Source organism: Mustela erminea, chromosome 3 (genome assembly GCF_009829155.1).
Source record: "Mustela erminea isolate mMusErm1 chromosome 3, mMusErm1.Pri, whole genome shotgun sequence".
Taxonomy (NCBI): domain Eukaryota; kingdom Metazoa; phylum Chordata; class Mammalia; order Carnivora; family Mustelidae; genus Mustela; species Mustela erminea.
This window is the reverse complement of record NC_045616.1, coordinates 27,093,975-27,112,733: the sequence shown is the minus strand read 5'-3', so window position 1 is coordinate 27,112,733 and position 18,759 is coordinate 27,093,975. Positions and strand designations below refer to the sequence as shown.

The following is an 18,759-nucleotide window of genomic DNA, read 5'->3' as shown; positions in this document are numbered from 1 at the left end:
GGAGGTCCTGAGGAGAGGATTTTAAAAACCTGGGAGCATCAATAATACTGCTAAGAAACGTGCATCAAATTTTCCTTACTGGGTGATTAAGTGGTCGGGTGTGTGTGTGTGTGTGTGTGTGTGTATGTGTGTGTGTGTGTGTGTCTCTACAAGAGACCACATTGTTTAGAAAATACTACACATGGCTTTTTTAACTGGAAGATTTAGCCAAGATCCCTCGGCTATCACCGCTTTCGGCATTTGGATCAAGTGACATTTATGGCCCTTTGGACAGCTCCACTTAAAGGGTCAGTAATAACTCTACCCTTAAGTGTAAATCAGTGTATATACTTAAAAAAAAAAATCTATACGGTTCTTCCATTTAGGGAGCTCTGTTAAAGAGCTGGGACGATGTTATAACCATGCCTGCTCTTGGCTCTCCGAGTCACGCAAGTGCAAGTGCATTTTCATGGGCATCTGTTTTCAAAAAAGAAAGCCCCAGTGTATGTTCTGATTAAACAGTCGCCCCTCTCTCCCACCACTCTCCCCCAGTTTTTTTTATTATTATTTTTACGAAGACCATGGAATCAAAGATTGCATGATAGTCTCGGAAAGTAAGAGAATTATTTTCAAAGGTCATTTCTATCATTTGCCGTGGCCCTCCTCCCACGTGTGGTTTAAAGAACAATGAGAAGGGATGCTGAGGCGTCACCCACACCGTGATCAGGCACAGCTATGCAATATGATGCATGAGGCACCAAGGACAAAAGGTCAAATTATGGATATTCTGAAATATGCGATTCTATATAGCCTATCGCTTTCTGTCATAATTTACATACTGCGTGGTCCCCTCTCTAGCGGAGTTTTAAAATAGTGACCCAGTTTGGGACATGTGAATGGAAAGAGGGAGGCAGGCTGAGCCCCAAGCTACACCAGTGCTCAAGCCTCCTGATGTTCAGTTTCTGGAGAGGAGGCATCTGAAAACCCAGCTCTGTCTCAGTCTCTTCCTATTCCTTACCTAGCTGATGGTACCCACTGAGGCTTAAGGAAAGGCAATAGAAGGTAGGGAAACAAAATAAGTGCGTAAAATAGAAAAAAGCTCTTCTTCCTAGAGGCATGCTTTCATTACTATTTTCACTGACCTTCTGAATTTCCATCTACTCGGGGAAATTTGGGGCGTGCCCATAAGGTCATTATTTCAGTGCCCACAATTCAAGGATTGTAAGAATCACTGTATATATGAAGCTCCAGGGAATTTTTGCCATAAAGTAAGTTGTAATGATTATCTCCATGTTTCTTGACATCGTTTAGGAGAATGACACAACACCTATTTGAATAATAAAGCTTAATGTTGTAACAAAAACAGAGCTGTTCACCTAGGCAATAGTTTTCATTATGTGTACAAGTGGCTTTCAGATTAAAAAAAAAATAAAATAATGGGGGGGTAACACTCTTATCTCCACCCCCACCTTTTAAAATAAATTAAATCAATAACAAGTGTGGGACACTTTTAATGACCTGAACTACTTAATTTCCAGGATCCTTAGACATGTCATCCATCACCGCAGTATGGAGGAAGACATCTCTTGAGTGTTCAGGGGGTTAGTTTGGTTTTATTAATGCAAGATTTAGGGAATTTTAACAAGGTGAATTGTTTATTTGCCTTGACAGATCGGCTTACAATGCACTGGCTACATCTACAGCATGATCATTAATGACAAAAGACAGGCAAAAAGCTGTTTACACTGCAACACCAGGACGGAATTAATCCTGTCCAGCCTCCCCGAACGAAACACTCCAAAGAGATGACCACATTTTTTTAAGGTAAGACATACTGGGGGAAAAAAGAAAAGAAAAGAAAAGAAAAAAAAATATATATATAACTCCAGAAATTTGTGAGAATTTTCATTGAATGTTCCCTGAAAATTCTCAAATATTTTTGATAAGAAAGTCACCAATATGGATTTCAGGATTTACAGTTCGGCTGTATTTATTTATTTGAGAGAGAGAGACAGAAATAGAGAGAGCACAAGCTGTGTGGCGAGAGGGAAAAGCAGGATCCCCACTGAGCAGGAAGCCTGCCCCGGGGCTCGATCCCAGGAACCTGGGTTTGTGACCTGAGCTGATGGAGGACACTTAACTGACTAAGCCAGCCAGGCGCCCCATCTTCTCCTGTTTCTTGAGAAGCTTTCCCTCAAGAAGATCCCTCCCTCTTAAAGCTGCACCCTGGTCCACTCCATCTTCTTGGGACCCTGGTCTGGTCTAATTGCCCAACTTTATCCAACAGGTAAATAAATATAAACATATAATAAACAAACAAATAAAAATTTATATAAATAAATATAATAAATAAATATATATAAATTATATTTTGAATGTCAAATCCTATTTCCCTTTTGTCCTAGCTTGCGTACCATGATTTTTTATTAACCTTCACTCGTTAGTCATTTCCATTTTTTAGAGGCAAGATGGTGTGGTAGGAAGTACAGGGCTTTAGAGCCAGAGCTGGGTTCCCACACCCCCAGCCACCTCGTGGGGTCACTGTGAGGGTAAGACAATGTCCGCAAGAGTCTCTGGTGCACACTTAGCATTCAATAAATGTTCACTGTTTCCTTACAATCTCTTCGTTCTATCAATCCTCAACAGCCTATTTTATCGGTTTTGGAAGTTTGGATTATTGTCCATCCAGCAAACAGGGCTTCCTAATCCTCTATGATTCATGGATCCCTTTGGAAAATGGATAATAGCTGAGAATCTCGCTGGCTGAAAAATATGCATCCATACATAATTGTGCTGACGGTGGCAGAGGGTTCAAGAGCCCTGACAGCCCCGCCAAGGACACCTGCTTTCAGCTTCAGTGCGGCAGCAACGCTGCTGGGCACCCTCTTTGCTTGGCCTGGCGCCTGAAGCCCTCACTGCTGGGCCTGTGCTGGATGCCAGCCAGCCCCCCAAAGCCTTCCCGTTGTAGATTTCTACCTCTCTTGTCGATTACGACCCCACTGGAGTGTGCGGTGCCTTGTGACTGGAATTCATTAGTGTTTTCAGCCCCAGGCTGTGGTTGAAAATACGTGTCTGGCCGGAGGGTACCCGGCTGCAGGATTCTTTCAGGTAGGTCAAAAATCTACGACTGCATTGAATTTAGACAGTCAATCATATTCATGACTACTGTTGATGGTTCCCAAAGTTAGCAAAACATGGAGAAAATATTATTTAAACTCTATCACTGCCAGGGGGACCCCTGGGTGGCTCAGGTAGTTGAGCAACTGTCTTTGGCTCAGGTCATGATACTAGAGTCCCGGGATCGAGTCCCATATTGGGCTCCTTGCTCAGTGGGGATCTGCTTCTCCCTCTGACCTTCACCCTCTCATTCTCTTTATCTCTCTCTCAAATAAATAAAATCTTTAAAAAAAATAAATAAAGTCTATCACTGCCAGGTCAGAGTCCAGCCAAGGAGGCACAAGTACCCTACATTTATTAGGAGAAGAGCATTCTGAAACACAGGGCAGTGATGGGTCCCAGACTGTCTAATCAATTAATGGTAGAGTTCCGACACTAGATACAACTTTGGACCCATGGCTGGACAACTAATTTATATAGTAAAACATCAGAATTCAAAATGAATATGACCAATTCGAGAAAAAAAAAATCAGAAAAAAAATCCCATTAAATTAAATTTTACAGGGCACCTGGGTGGCTCAGTGGGTTAAGCCGCTGCCTTCAGCTCAGGTCATGATCTCAGGGTCCTGGGATCGAGTCCCGCATCAGGTTCTTTGCTCAGCAGGGAGCCTGCTTCCTCCTTTCTCTCTCTCTGCCTGCCTCTATGCCTACCTGTGATCTCTCTCTGTCAAATAAATAAATAAAATCTTTAAAAAAAATTATATTTTACAGGTGTTAAGTCCTGAGTCAAATACTACATGAGGCAGAATTAAGTACCCAGGTGTGAGATGAAAAGTAGCTGTTTGTATACAACTGTTGTTGGTCTCAAGCGGTAGGTCAGCAAAAGTGTTGCTTCTGGAAGGTATAGAAAAATGAGCTGAGCAATCCTCTTGCTGCACTTAATGCAATATTATCTGGCCCCCAAAGAAAGAGAAATAAGAATAAATGCAGTAAGGCCTACAGGGGAGCAATGAAAATGAAAAGAAGATTCAAAATCGTTTCTGTTAGAAGAGGTCACCCCAACAGCAGGTACTGAGCATGGAATGAGGTGTTCCAGGGCCCAGGAGCATGGTCTTTTAGTTAACTAATGTTTTTTAAGGAGAGTGGAGATTTTCCAAGTTGTTGGGACAGTAAGTTAGGAATGTCCTAGCCAGCAAAGAAGGTGTCTATATCTAACTGAAGCCATTGCAAAAAACAAGAGAAAGTCTCCCACGTATGGGAAAACCTGCATTGCAAGAGCTTCTAGAAAAGCCTGGGTTCCGGGGCACCTGAGTGGCTCAGTTGTTAAGCATCTGCCTTCAGCTCAGGTCATGATCCCAGGGTCCTGGGATCGAGCCCCGCATTGGGCTCTCTGCTCAGTTGGAAGCCTCCTTCTCCTTCTCCCATTCCCCCTGCTTGTGTTTCCTCTCTTGCTGTTGTCTCTCTCTGTCAAATAAATACATAAAATCTTAAAAAAGAAGAAGAAAAAAAAAAGCCTGGGTTCTGAATGTCTTTTAGTTGCTCTTTGATACACATGCACATGGGAGAAGCAAGAGAACGAACGGAAGAATGCATCAAAGAAATTTCCATGTTTATCCCTTGGGAGTAATGAAGACTAAAAACCAGGTTATTATATTATTATTATTAAGATGCACATGAGAAATTGGGTTAAATAAAGAACTGTAACAAGTGTGTGATATACTATATAACAGGCTGTTATTACTGTATCCAACTCTGATAAACATTAAAACTAGGAAACCGTACCTTGTACTAAGCAAAAAATAATTATTATTCTTCATATAGTGTTACTTGCTTTCAAGATAATAAATGACTTTCCTTAAAAACACACCAGATATTCCTTCAGAAACATCACTCTAAAAGAATGTTGAAAAAAATCTTCTGGTCTACAACATTTCCAAAAAAATTGCCTGGATGGGGGCAGAAAAACAAGAGCATTTCTACCGGCATCCCCTGCAAGCTCAATGTTTACTCGAGGAGAAATGTCTTTTTTATTGAAAAGGTGCAATTATCATCATGTAACACAAATCACAAAATCCCGATTTTTCTACCTTATCAGCTTTATAAAATCATGTTCCCAAAGGATACCATTGATTAGTTGCACATGTTCTTTCTGTGACATCCCAAATACTTAATTGTCAGTTATCTTTTCTTCTTCAGTAAGTAAAATGCAGTCACAAAATTACAGAGGGACCTGTTCTGCCTTAACCTTCGCTAGATGCCATCATGCAGTGGAAAACACTGGTAAAATATCACAGGATAACGCCGTCCGACAAGGGAGACATATAAACACTGTAATGATTTCCCACGAGTTTCCATTTTAGAAAATTGTCACTAAGGCGAGCATAAACGGTGACACGTGTCCACCGAGGACACGGTAAAATCGAACGCTGGCATTCTAGTTAGGTCCAAACCTACCCAGCAGCCAATTATAACAGGAACGGAACATCTTGTTGGAAACTTGGACAAGACCACTTTGCTAACCTTCCCAGACTGCTGCGCAAAGCTGCATTGTTTTCACCGATTTCATCCTTTTATTCTCTCCTCAAAATAGGAAAGAAGAAAAAAAAAACAAAACACACATTTCTGTCCCATTGTCTATCAAGGATTGTTGCAAACTGTGGGGAACCTCTCTGTCACAATGGCCCAGAACGCTGAAGCAAGTTGGGAGGTTTTTCAGGAGTCTTTAAAGCCTTGTTCCTCTTCTACCTAGTTGGGTTTGAAATGCCCGATCGTGGGGGTGACAAAGTTCATGACGGTTTTTCCTCTGCCCACCAGGAAAGCTGCTTCCTAGCACACCTGCTTCAGAGGTGCAGTGAAGAACAGAGAGCGAGAAAATCAATGCCTCCTCACTGAAGTAAGTGGGCAGTGGTGTCCCTGTCCTCAGGGACGGAAGCCTCCGGTGCACAGAGCCTTCGCAGTCTGCAGGCTTCTGCTCAACCCCCGGCCCCAGCCCTTGCTCACAATCTCACCAAATGAGCCACAGTAAGGTTATCAAAGGAATACTTTTAAAAAGTCAGATGGCCACCTAAAAAGTCCAAATCATAGGTAGATCTGAAGAATGCCCCTTTCTTTCCTTCCGTGTGTAGGTGACACCATTGTTAAGATGCACCTAATTCTGTGCCTGGAAAAAAACTGCACTATTCAACGAATTCAGCTGCTGTGGTTTCTTAGGGTTTTATGGTCTATCTTGCAAGGAATCTGAAGACCTGCACCAAAAGCTGAATGCTGACAAGGGCCTATATAGAATGGCAAAAAAAAAAAAAAAAAAAAAGTCTGTGCAAAGAAATACTGTAATACGGCTCAAGACAGATTTGAAAGAAGAAATACTGTTTCTGATAATATAGCTAAAAAGACAAAACTAATTATGGAACAAGAGAAACAGAAACATCAACCATCTTTTGAGCTATTTTAACATCAAAGTTTATGTTCTGTGTATTTCTGGAACATTTATCTAACACCTCCTAGGTCCAACCACTGGCGCGGTGGTTGGCCAAAGAAACATGGTCCTGCCCAGTCAGGACGTGGGGTCCAGTGAGGAAAATGAACGGTGTTCAAATAACCACAGTCATAAATGTGGGGTTACAAACTGAAATCAGGACTTTGCGGGGACATAGCTAGCTGTTTTTTTAAACGTTCATAAGGAAGCACTGTATGAACCCCTTAGTAGAAGGAGTGCTTCCCTGGCAAGGTGATCCTGGAACTGGAGGACAAGCGAGATGATGCGTAGAGGGAATGGCATAGTTCAGACGCAAAGCCCAGGAAACTGAATGGTGGAACCATTGATGGTATCAAAAATCCCATGGCCGTTGTGGCTGTGCCTGAGAAGATAACAAAGCAGGGCTGGAGAGGCTGGGCTGGGCTTCTGGGTCATGTCAAGGATTTGGCTCTTGGTCCTCCACGGATTTAGGGGCAGCGAGTGGTGTTAGTGGTAAGCGGTAGGTGGGGGAACCTGGGTACACGTGACATGATCTGAATGTTATGTTGACCACGACTGAAATAGCAATAGTGCCCCCTCCCCCCACCATGACCAGTGACCACGTATTAAATCTGCTCTCCGGCTATGTCTAAACCACTTCTTAGTCAAGCTGTTGACTTGTCAATGACTGTTTTCATTTCTACTGGTACTTTTCCACGTCCGCCTCATCTGTTTTCCTTTGATGCTAGCTCTTTCCCTATGCCTTCAATTACGTCACCATTTTAATTTTTGGTTTTCATCAAATTGTCCTTTCCTTCAAATTCTTGGGGTTTAATCCTGCTGTTATGTGTGTGCTGACTCTCAGTCACAGCTGTTTATTTCCTTCTGTGTTCTGTAGTTTTGGTTCTTGAGCTCATCTGTGGGACAGGTCAGCCCAGGTTGAAGGTATATCCTTTCTGAGAAGTTCTGTTTCTGCTCCTAGGAAACAGATCCCCGACTGGGATCCCTGGGATATACTCAGCAGGGAGCCAATGATTATGTTAACTTTTTAGAATGGAAGTTATGAGAACCAGCAGATACTGAAAATATAAACCTTAAACTCTCATAAAACATGATTGGGAAGCATGAGGAAAACTTGTGCCAATGCCCAGTATATTCTTCTTAGGCCAGCAGTCTCTAAAGTAGGTGAGAGGCATGTGTGAAATTAAGGAAGATCATCAACTATGATCCAGGAAAACAGGTATCAGACTTTCTGTTTATTTTCACTTAACAAATAAAGAGATTCATCTTTTCTAATTTTTGACGGATGGATTCATAAAGGAGCATGGGTATATAAGTCATTATTAAATGTGCACATATGGGAGCATTACGCTCAAATATATATATATATATATATATATATATATTTTAATTTGTCAGAGAGAGAGAGAGAGAGAGATGTAGGGAGAAGCAAGCTCCCTGTCACGCAGAGAGCACAATACAGGGCTCGATCCCAGGACCCTGGGATCATGACCCAAGCTGAAGGCAGACACTTAATGATTGAGTCACCCAGGCGCCCCTCAAATATTTTTCTGATAAGGATCCTGGGCCAGGGGACCCTGCCCCCAACTGTAGCAAGTAGAGCTTGTAAGAGAGGGTGAGACATAATCTCTCCAAGCAACACTTCTGAAGTAGTCTACTGAGTTATCTTTCCCTAAGGGTATGGCTCCATTACTGGAAATGCCCTTCCTACCTCGTTTCAACTGGGCAACTCCTACCTGGCCTTCAAGTCACAGCTCCAGCATTACCTCCCTTAGGAAACTTTCCCCAAACCCTCGGTATGGGCTAAGTTATCTTCGTGGAAAAAACAGAATCATTTCATGCTCTGTTGATGATTAATAGTGGACTGAGTCATACTAACTTTCAAGAATTTTAACCTACCAAATAGGGAAATGGCTTAAAACTACAATAATATTTATTTAATGCCTACTCTGTGCCAAGTTCCTTATCTTAGGTGATTTTCACAATACTGTGAGAGGCTATCATTGTCCAAATTCTATCGATGGAAAAATTGGGAGCTCGCAAAGGCTAAATACCTGTGCAAGTTTTCTCAGAGGGCAGAGGGCAGTCAGGATCAGCTCTCTAGCTCCAAAACTACTGCTCAACTGATGTCTCCATTCATTCATTCATTCATTCATTTATTCATTCCATAAGTATTTACTGATATTTACAGCATACGCAACAGCACTGTGCTGTTCTTTTCCTAGTGATTTTTTTTCTTTAGTGAATTCAACTAGAATCCTAGTTTTTCCCAATATATATTTTCCCACTGTATTTATAAATTTAATTTATCCCACAGATAAATTGAAAGGTGCCTATGAAATTGACTCCCTTAAAATATATTCCCGATTTTCCTTGGATTTTACATGTATCTTAACATCTCAACTAAGTCTTAAAAGTATACAAAAACTCAAAGAAAGGCAATAAATTCCATCAAATCTCTTCCCTATATTTAAACAACAACAAAACCTAAAAAAAAAAAAGAAAAACAAAAGCAACTTCAAAAGGATCTGGCCTCATAACACTTCCAAATCGATTTGACAATCTCTGACCAACTCCATTCTTTTTTGACTGTTGAAAGACTTTAAAGCCACATTTTATGTACTTCTGATCCAACTACCTAGTTAAATGTTGAATAATAATGTGACTCAATAATAGATTACAGATAACAACAGAATTTTATCAGGCATATCCCTGATGATCCAATAAAAACAAAACAAACAAATAAAACAAATTCTAAAAGCCGTTATAAATTAACTTCTTGCCTCTAAGGCCAAAGTTAAGACCACAGAAGTTATGAACACATTTGAACAAAACAGCGTATTACAAAGCAAACCAAAATGGATTTAGAAATTCAAATAATGGGGGCACGGGGGTACAACACTCATTTAAATACAAATCAGAGGATATGCTTACGGAAAGGTGATCTTACTACTTTAAGGAAGAAGTAGTAATCAGAACTGGGCTTGTAAGATGTTGGCTGGAGACAGCCTCAGGAGACTGGTTTTTAATGAAAGATTTACAATTAGCATAGCCTCTGCATGTTGATGAATTGATGTTTTTAAAGTGTTTAAAGAGCTTGAAAACAATCTGCTCTCTCAAGTCCCTTCAATGTTCCTCCCACTACCTAGTTTATCCCTCTGATTTATTCAGCACTCTCCTCCATCACGTACTGTACACTCTGAGCCGCTCCAGCACTGGGGTTTTCAGGTGGTAGAGTCAGATCGATGAGGGATTCCTAGGTCTCCAAGTTCCTACAGCATAGTAGTTCAGAAATAGGGTACCCGGCAAGTATCTTTTTTTTTTTTTTTTTGGGTTTGTATGTCTACATAAAGACTCCTAATCTGATCATGTATCTGTCAAATAGTATACTGCATTGAATCTCCTGCTTAAATGCTACAGTTACTGTGTTACACTGAGTGTTTAACGGGAATTTCAGACCCGTGGAAGAGCACAACACATGATGCATGGGACTGAGCGGGAAGCCTGCGTGGAAGCGGCGAGAGCTTGAGCAGAGACTGCTCTGAGATGCAGGAACGGCTCCTCAGAGAACCGACAGCAACAATGGAAAGTGGCCCTCGTGGACACAGCTCCAAGGTCCAAAGTTAAAAACACATCTAGGCAGCAAATAATAAAGACAGGGGGAAAGAGGCCCTTGACCTCTTGGCTACAACAACAAAAATGCAGTCAATAAAGCTGTTCACCTAAAACACACTGGTGGGTTAACAGAAGCCCAGCGGGACCACACCAAGGAAGACAGAATACAATAGCAAGAGCAGGAGAAAGGAGGCCTCTGTGGACATGGCTGTTAATCATTCACAGGATGTCCGAGTAAGACCCCGGTCTCAGCGTCCATGGAAAGAACTTCTCTACTCTAGCCCTTCTCCCAAATCTGACACCGAGAGAAATGTTCCCATATCTTGGAACTAAATTACAGATGTGTATTCAGGGACTCACACTCCACAAAAAACACAGACCCTTTCTTGTAGATTTTCACATTACAGCAGGCGTTTTATGATAAACTCCCAGACATCCCCAGGAAGCAAGAACAGAATGATTGCATGGAAAGCTCCTCTACACTTAGGCAGAAACACAAAATCTCTGCTCAGTCTTCTGCCCCTGGAGGCCATGGTTCAGACTGCCAGTTGCTACCCAAGATCCACTCTTCCCTTCTTCCTTATTAATTCAGTGTCAGTTTGGGCCGGTGGGGGAGGGGGGTAGGTGACAATTAGCCAAGGTTAAAAAAGCAAACAACAATAACAAAAAAACCATCACAACAGCCCTGCCCCTCAACATTTTCCGAAGTCCCTTGGCACGAGACAAAGACAGAGCCACGAAGATGCCCGTGGAAGTTGTTGGTTGGGAAAGAGCCAAAAAGTTGCCCAAAAGGGAATGGTCAGGCTCTGCTGGCTCTCCCTCAGCTTTCTGCTCATCTCTGCACCCGCTTTCTCCCTCTTCTTCTCCTGAAACACGAGCATGAGCTCTTCTTCTCCTGAAACACGAGCATGAGCTCTGAGCTCAGCTGCCCTCTGATTCTCGTGAGGGAGACACCAAAAGAATCAAAGAGATCCAACCTCTGATAATCATTTTTTTTAATTAATTTATTTATTTTCAGAAAAACAGTATTCATTATTTTTTCACCACACCCAGTGCTCCATGCAATCCGTGCCCTCCATAATACCCACCACCTGGTTCCCCCAACCTCCCACCCCCCGCCCCTTCAAAACCCTCAGATTGTTTTTCAGAGTCCATAGTCTCTCATGGTTCACCTCCCCTTCCAATTTCCCTCAACTCCCTTCTCCTCTCTAACTCCCCATGTCCTCCATGCTATTTGTTATACTCCACAAATAAGTGAAACCATATGATAATTGACTCTCTCTGCTTGACTTATTTCACTCAGTATAATTTCTTCCAGTCCCGTCCATGTTGCTACAAAAGTTGGGTATTCATCCTTTCTGATGGAGGCATAATACTCCATAGTGTATATGGACCACATCTTCCTTATCCATTCATCCGTTGAAGGGCATCTTGGTTCTTTCAAACCCTGATAATCTTGAGCCACTGAACCCAAACCCACAATTATCTACCATGGGTAGTGCTTGAGAAATAATTTGCTTGAGAAAGATAAACCCCACTTTTAGTTTGGCCCTTTTATTTGGGCTGATATCTGAGGTAGAATACAAGCTCTTGCTGATATAAGCCTCTTGCTTCTGCAGATCATAAAGCCCTATTTTTGGCCCAGAGAACAGAGTCCTGGGTAGAATACTTTAAAGGGAAGACAGAAGAAAAGAAAAAAACCAACTCTGCTATGCTACCTTTAATTTATTACTTCAGTACTGAGTAGGAAAGGAAGGAAAGAAGAAAGGGAGAAGAAACGGCCAAGTGAACCCGATATTCTATTTTTAACTTACGACTTTAGAGAAGTCTATACCATGAAGAACAGCCTATGAAAAATGAAAAAGCAATTAGGCTCACACATATATTGCACAATCTATAAAATGCAAGAAATGGACCAATATATGAAAAACTTGTCTGCCTAACCCAGCAGGTGCCAAGTACACATATTATGGAACAGGGAAGAAATCAAGCATATACCTAATGAGATGAACCTAAACAAAGAAAAACGTAAGCTGATTATCCAGAAAAATATCCTACTAAATTGGGTCTATTAAACAAATCATAGGCACCATCCCTATGGTATGGAAAGTGTTTCATTAAACTTATTTTACAAAGGACTGTCCAAATCACTGTAGAATGAGCCAGAGGGAATAATTTAGCATCGGCTGGTGGAAGAAAATACAATTCTATGTAAACAGGTCCTTTTAATCACAAATTTTATGATCTTTTAACAGCTTTCTATTAAGAGCAATTAAAGGGAGATAGTAATGATTTACACTAATACTCTAGCAGGTTGAAATGACCACATATATCTTCAAGCAGTTGGCATCTTCCAGATCTTAGCTAAGTTTGAGGGAAGAAGAGGCTGACAGTTATTTTTCTGTGTCCAAAGATAACACTTTTGCATTCATTTCTTCTCGCTGCCCATGGCTTGTTCCTGATACAGACGTGCCTAAGGAAGGAGGCAGACATCAGTGGGGTAGGTGGAAATGCAGGAGGGGAAATGCAACACGGCATGGGCGGTGGCAAATAAAACAGAGGGACTGATGGAGACAACCTAGATACCTTCTCTGTCCTATGCACTAAGCACACTAGCCAAGTTGACCAACCATCCCAGGCTGTGGTCTACTCCACAACCCTCACCCCCAGACTGTCCCATAGGTGCCCCGAAAAAGGAGCCAGGGAGGTATCCGGGAGCAGCTGACAGGAAAGCTTCCATTTTTCTGTAAAAAAATCTTTTGGGTGTGTTTCCACAAGGTTCGGCTAGGTGTGATCACCTGGGGACAGCCGATGATCAATGGAAAACTACACCCATAATTTAACAGATGCTCCTGAGAGGTGAGAATGAGGTAGTTTCAGTTTACGAGGACTGTATGCACTTCTAAACATGTATGTGAATTGTTTACAATTCAGACTAGGTAAGTTTCTTGGGTTCTCTGTGCTTCAAGAGGGTCAATAACAGTATCTGTCTCGGGGTGCCTGGGTGGCTCAGTGGGTTAAAACCTCTGCCTTCAGCTCAGGCCATGATCCCAGGATCCTGGGATTGAGCCCTGCATTGGGCTCTGTGCTCAGCGGGGAGCCTGCTCCCTCCCCGCCCACCTCTCTGCCTACTTGTGTTCTCTCTGTCAAATAAATAAATAAAATCTTTTAAAAAAAAAAAAAGTATCTGTCTCAACAAAGGCATTAATCTCTTTGACCTCAGCCGCAGCAACTTCTTCCTAGAAACATCACCAAAGGCAAGGGAAGCAAGGACAAAAATGAATCCTGGGATTTTATCAAGATCAAAGGCTTTTTTTGCACAGTAAAGGAAACTGTTAACAAAACCAAAGGACAACTGACAGAATGGGAGAAGATATTCACAAATGACATATCAGATAAAGGGCTAGTATCCAAAATCTATGAGGAACTATCAAACTCAACACCCAAAGAACAAATAATCCAATCAAGAAATGGGCAGAGGACATGAACAGACATTTCTGCAAAGAAGACATCCAGATGGCCAACAGACACATGAAAAAGTGCTCCACATCACTCAGCATCAGGGAAATTACAAATCAAAACCACAATGAGATACCACCTCACACCAGTCAGAATGACTAAAATTAAAAAGTCAGGAAACAACAGATGTTGGCGAGGATGCGGAGAAAGGGGAACCCTCCTACACTCTTGGTGGGAATGCAAGCTGGTGCAATCACTCTGGAAAACAGCACGGAGGTTCCTCAAAATTTGAAAATAGAGCTGCCCTACGATGCAGCAACTGCACTACTGGGTATTTACCTTAAAGTTACAAATGTAGTAATCTGAAGGGGCACATGCACCCGAATGTTTATAGCAGCAATGTCCACAATAGCCAAACTATAGAAAAAAACTAAATGTCTGTTAACAGATGAATGGATAAAGAAAATGTGATACACACACACACAATGGTATACTATACAGCCATCAAAAGAAATGAAATCTTGCCATTTGCATTGTGGATGGAATTAGAGGGTATTATGCTAAGTGAAATAAGTCAGTCAGAGAAAGACAATTATCATATGATCTCACTGATACAAGGAATTTGAGAAATAAGACAGAGGATCACAGGGGAAGGGAGAGAAAAATAAAACAAGATGAAACCAGAGAGGGAGACAAACCATTAAGAGACTCTTAATCTCAGGAGACAAACTGAGGGTTGCTGGAAGGGAAGGGGGCTGGGAGGGATAGTGATGATGCTGGGGAAGGCATGTGCTATGGGGAGTGTTGTGAATTATGGAGGACTAATGATTCACAGACTTGTATCCCTGAAACAAATGATACCTTATATGTCAATAAAATAAATAAAACAGGTTTGGAAACTAAAAAAAAAAAAAAGAAAACCATCTGTCTCAGACCTTGTAGTCATGATGAAATACGACTCATGCCCATAAAGAAACTGCTGCAGTACCTGATATACCATAATAAATAAAAATTAATATTTATTATTATTTTCCTTAGTAGTAGTAGGAGTATAAGATGAGCAAAACCAATTGGTGCTATAATGATTTATAAGAAATATAGATTTAATATATACATTATATCTACATTCATCACATACTTCTACTTCAGAAGACCAAATACATATTTCTTAGATAATATTTGGGTTTTATTCATAGTTCCTGAAAATGCTTCAGAGCCATAAACATAAAGTTGAAATGGGTGTCTTGTTATTAATGAAGGTGAATTTTGGATCCACCCAAGGTCAGGGGCTGGTTGCGGGAAGACCAACCTTATGATCAGAGGGTTGGCACTTTCAGTCCCACCCCCCAACCTCTAGGGTGGGAGGAAAGGCTGGAGGCTGAATCAGCCAACAGCCAATGACTTAGTCCATTATGACTATGTCATGAAGCCCCCACAAAAACCCAAGAGGACAGAAGCTTCTTTGAGACCTCGCCCTACATCCCTCTTCATCTGACTGCTGATAGGTAGACTTTGTCATACCCTTCAATAAGCCAGGAACTGTAAGTGGTTCCCTGAGTTCCCTGAACCACTCTAGCAAATTAAGTGAACTTAAGGAGGAGGTCGCTGGAACCTCCAATCCATAGCCAGTCACTCCGAAGTACAGGTAAGAGCCTGAAGCTTTATAACTGATGTCTGAAGTATGTGGTGGGGAGCCATCTTGTAGGACGGAATCCTCACCCTGTGGGATCTGACATATCCCTGCAGAGGTAGTTTCAGAACTGAGCTGAACTGTAGAGTACCCTGCTGGTATCTGAGAATTCCTCAGTGTTGTGTGTGGCAAGAACCCCCACCCTCATGATGGAACTCGACCTGGGAACTCTAAAAGACCCTCGCAGAAGCTAAATAATTGAAATCGTGGATTTAAAGAAAGGAAGCATTTTCTTACATGGTTTTAATTGTGTTATTATTTTAAAAAGCTTTTGCTTTGTATGTAATCCAGCTATGTTGTAATTTCCTGGCCTCTTAATGCAAGCATGCACACGGGCCAACTTTTGTTCTAAGGAATTTCTATGATTTCTATGCAGAACTCATTTAGTCAGATCTTCAAAGTATTACCTCCATGGCCAGGAAGCTCACACACGACCTTGAGCTGCTATGTAGAGCCCTTCCTGGCCATGGTGTCACCCTCTACTACGTATGAGACCTCTAATGCATGGATCTGGGGCTTTCTCACTTCCATCAGACCCCTCTGACTTTTCTGCCCTCCTTGTCCAGCTTAGGATTCCATGATCTACCATCATAATCAGTTCCCTAAAACACCTCCAACCCCAGGACTCCCCTTCCTTCTGTTGTACTTGGGACACCACAGTTGTGGCTAAATCCTAGCATCTCTTACCCATCCCTCAACCCAGGTGCTAAACACTGCAAGAAAAACCATTCAATACCAACAAGTTGTTTTCACTCTAAATTCAAGCTCTAACCCACAGAATATGATCTTGCCACCTTTCACTAGAACAGTGGTTCCCAAATTTCAGCCAGCAGCAGAATGCCCTCGAAGCCTTGTTAAAACACAGAGTGCTGGGTCTCACTTCCAGACTGTCTGATCCAGTGGGTTTGGGGGTGAGCATTCAGAATTGGAATTTCAAAAAAGCTTCCATACTTCCGGGTGATGTGGACCCTGCCAGCCAGAAACAGGACTTTGAGAACCACTGCTCTAGACGAACCACCTGTACCCATTTCATACCTTCTCTTTTCTTTGAATCTTCTTGAGCCCTTCCTCCACCCTCCCTCTCAGAGGCAGAGTCAAACTCTTCCATCAACTCTGATGGTTTCTGAATTGCCATCAAAGCTTGGGTGAGGAGTTGATGTGTCTTATCTTCACCCCACCTACATTCCTCTTCCACCAAACTCTCTTTCTCTGTGTTTGTGGAAAAAGTGTCCCTTCTTAAATCAGAGATCAATTCCTCTACTTATGCTCTGGTTCTCAATCCATTTCTTGATTTTCCCAAGCATTTGCTTCTTTAATTACAGCCCTTCTCTCCTCTGTGTATTCGGGATCTAATTCCATCCATCCAACCAAACACCCATCCATCCATCCATCCACCCATGAATCCATCCATCCTTCTATCATCTCTACTGAACCACTGCTATCTGCATATAAACATACTCTAGTATCTCATTTTGAAACAACAGAACAAAACAAACCTCAAATTCCCCCCTCAGAGATTATAGCTTATTTCTCTGCCTCTTTTCGTGGCGAAAGTTCTCAAGAATGTTCTGCAGATGTTGCTTCCCTTTCTTATCTCAGTCATCCACGACTCCACCCTCTACAAACTGTCTTTGGCTTCCACCACTCTCCGCTGGTCAAGATCACAGATCTCTTCCCCGTGGTTAAATCCAACGGCCACTTTTATCCCGACCCCACTCAACTTCTGGGCAGCCAGCTCTCCACCAGACAACCACTCACCCACTTTTCTTTGTTTCTGCAACTCCTCCGCTGTTTCTCCTATCTTATTTTTACCCTCTTTTGTTGCTTCTTCCTTTTCTACCTGACCTTGAAATGTTGGGATGTTTCAGAGCTTAGCCAGCAGGCTCTGTTTTCCTCACACTCTCCCACGAACCGAGCAGTCCCAGCTGCCATGGATTTTAAGACCGTTATGGTGGTGAGGTACAAATTCACCCCTCCAGGCTGGCCCTCTCTTCTGGAACTAAATACCTTCTTAACTGTTCTGCTTGAATTTCTTAACAGACATCCTCAACTCAAAAGGTCCAAAGCAGAAGTTGGTATTTCCTTTAAAAAAAAAAAAAAAACAACCCAAACCCCCCAAAAACCCCACCCCCAGCTGCCACCCTCTCCTCCATCCCCTTCCTCATCTCAGCACGTGACAGCACCATCCACCCGGCTGCCGAAGCTAAAAGCTTCCTTTTCCTCAGCTCCACGTTCAGACTTTCATTAGCACCCTCTGGAGCTCCTGCGCCACTCACTCAGAAAACTGTAGCCACCGGGGTCACCAGAGCCACAAATGTGCCTCTGCCCCTTCCTCCCACCGCCCCTCCCTGCACTGTCCCCTTGGCCTTCTCTGCATGCTCAACAAGATGAACACGCGCCTCAGTCTTGTCTTTTTTCTTTTCTTTTTTTAAAGACTTGTTTATTTGTTTTTGAGGGGAGAGGAAGAGGGAGAGAGTCTCAAGCAGGCTGTGCACAAACATGGGGCTCGGTCCCACCACTCTGAAATCACCAGGGCTTGCTTGAGCAACAGGGCCACCCAGGCGTCCCAACACTGCTCAGCCTGAAGCCCCCCTGGAGGGGTGCTCCTGGGGCCAAGCACTCCCTCTCAGTCTCTGATAACTTTCTTCTGCCTCCTTCCGTGCACAGCACTCGCAAGGACTTCATTTAAAGGTTTATTTGGCTTTTGCCCAATCCACTCCAGCTCCAAAGGGGCAGACTGGGTCATTCATCCATCTTCTACCTCTCCATCCAGGACCCAGCTTTGGCTGCATGAGGGTCATTCCACACACCCAGTGTGAGTCAGCAAAGGTAGATACGGAGACGGCAAACTTCGGCTCAATATAAAGGGAAACTCTGCGGCTAAAACCAGCCGGGAACTGTGCCTGCTGGAGGAAACCTGCACCTCGGCAGCTGCTCTGTCACCGACAGCGGCTGGAGGTCCACTTGCTGCAGAAGGCTGCAGCGAGGATTTATCAATAGGATGGAATGAAATAAGGCACTTGTCAAGAAAAAACAAAAAAATCTAATATTTGCATAAGGTTTTACGGCTTGCCGAGGGGCTCCACATATCCAGGTCACTTAATCCTCACTACCACATCTGAGGTCGACAGATCGCAAGTATTTGTGAATGAGAAAGCTAACCGAGATGCTAAATGACTAGCTTCCCTTCTCAGCAGCACCTGCCCAGATCCTCCAAGGTGGACAGTCGGCCCCCCCGGAGCTGGAGAGGCGAGGATCCAGGTCTTGCACTAACTCCCAGCTGCGTTCTCTTTTAAGGGTTCTTGGAGTTCGTCCACAATTGTCTGATCCTGCGGGGGTCAGTGGCTCCCCCTTCAGCCTCTGGCTAGAGATGGGCCCAGAGCCCCTCCCTTAAGCTCTGGAGCACAGCCACAGTGTGGCTGAA

The 18,759-nt window shown here is 42.9% G+C and overlaps 1 protein-coding gene across 1 annotated transcript in view; it reads right to left on the bottom strand.

Moving 5' to 3' along the window:
• SNX24 (sorting nexin 24) overlaps positions 1 to 18,759 on the bottom strand; it is a 159,684-nt gene that overhangs the window by 9,404 nt on the left and 131,521 nt on the right. The window lies entirely within an intron of this gene.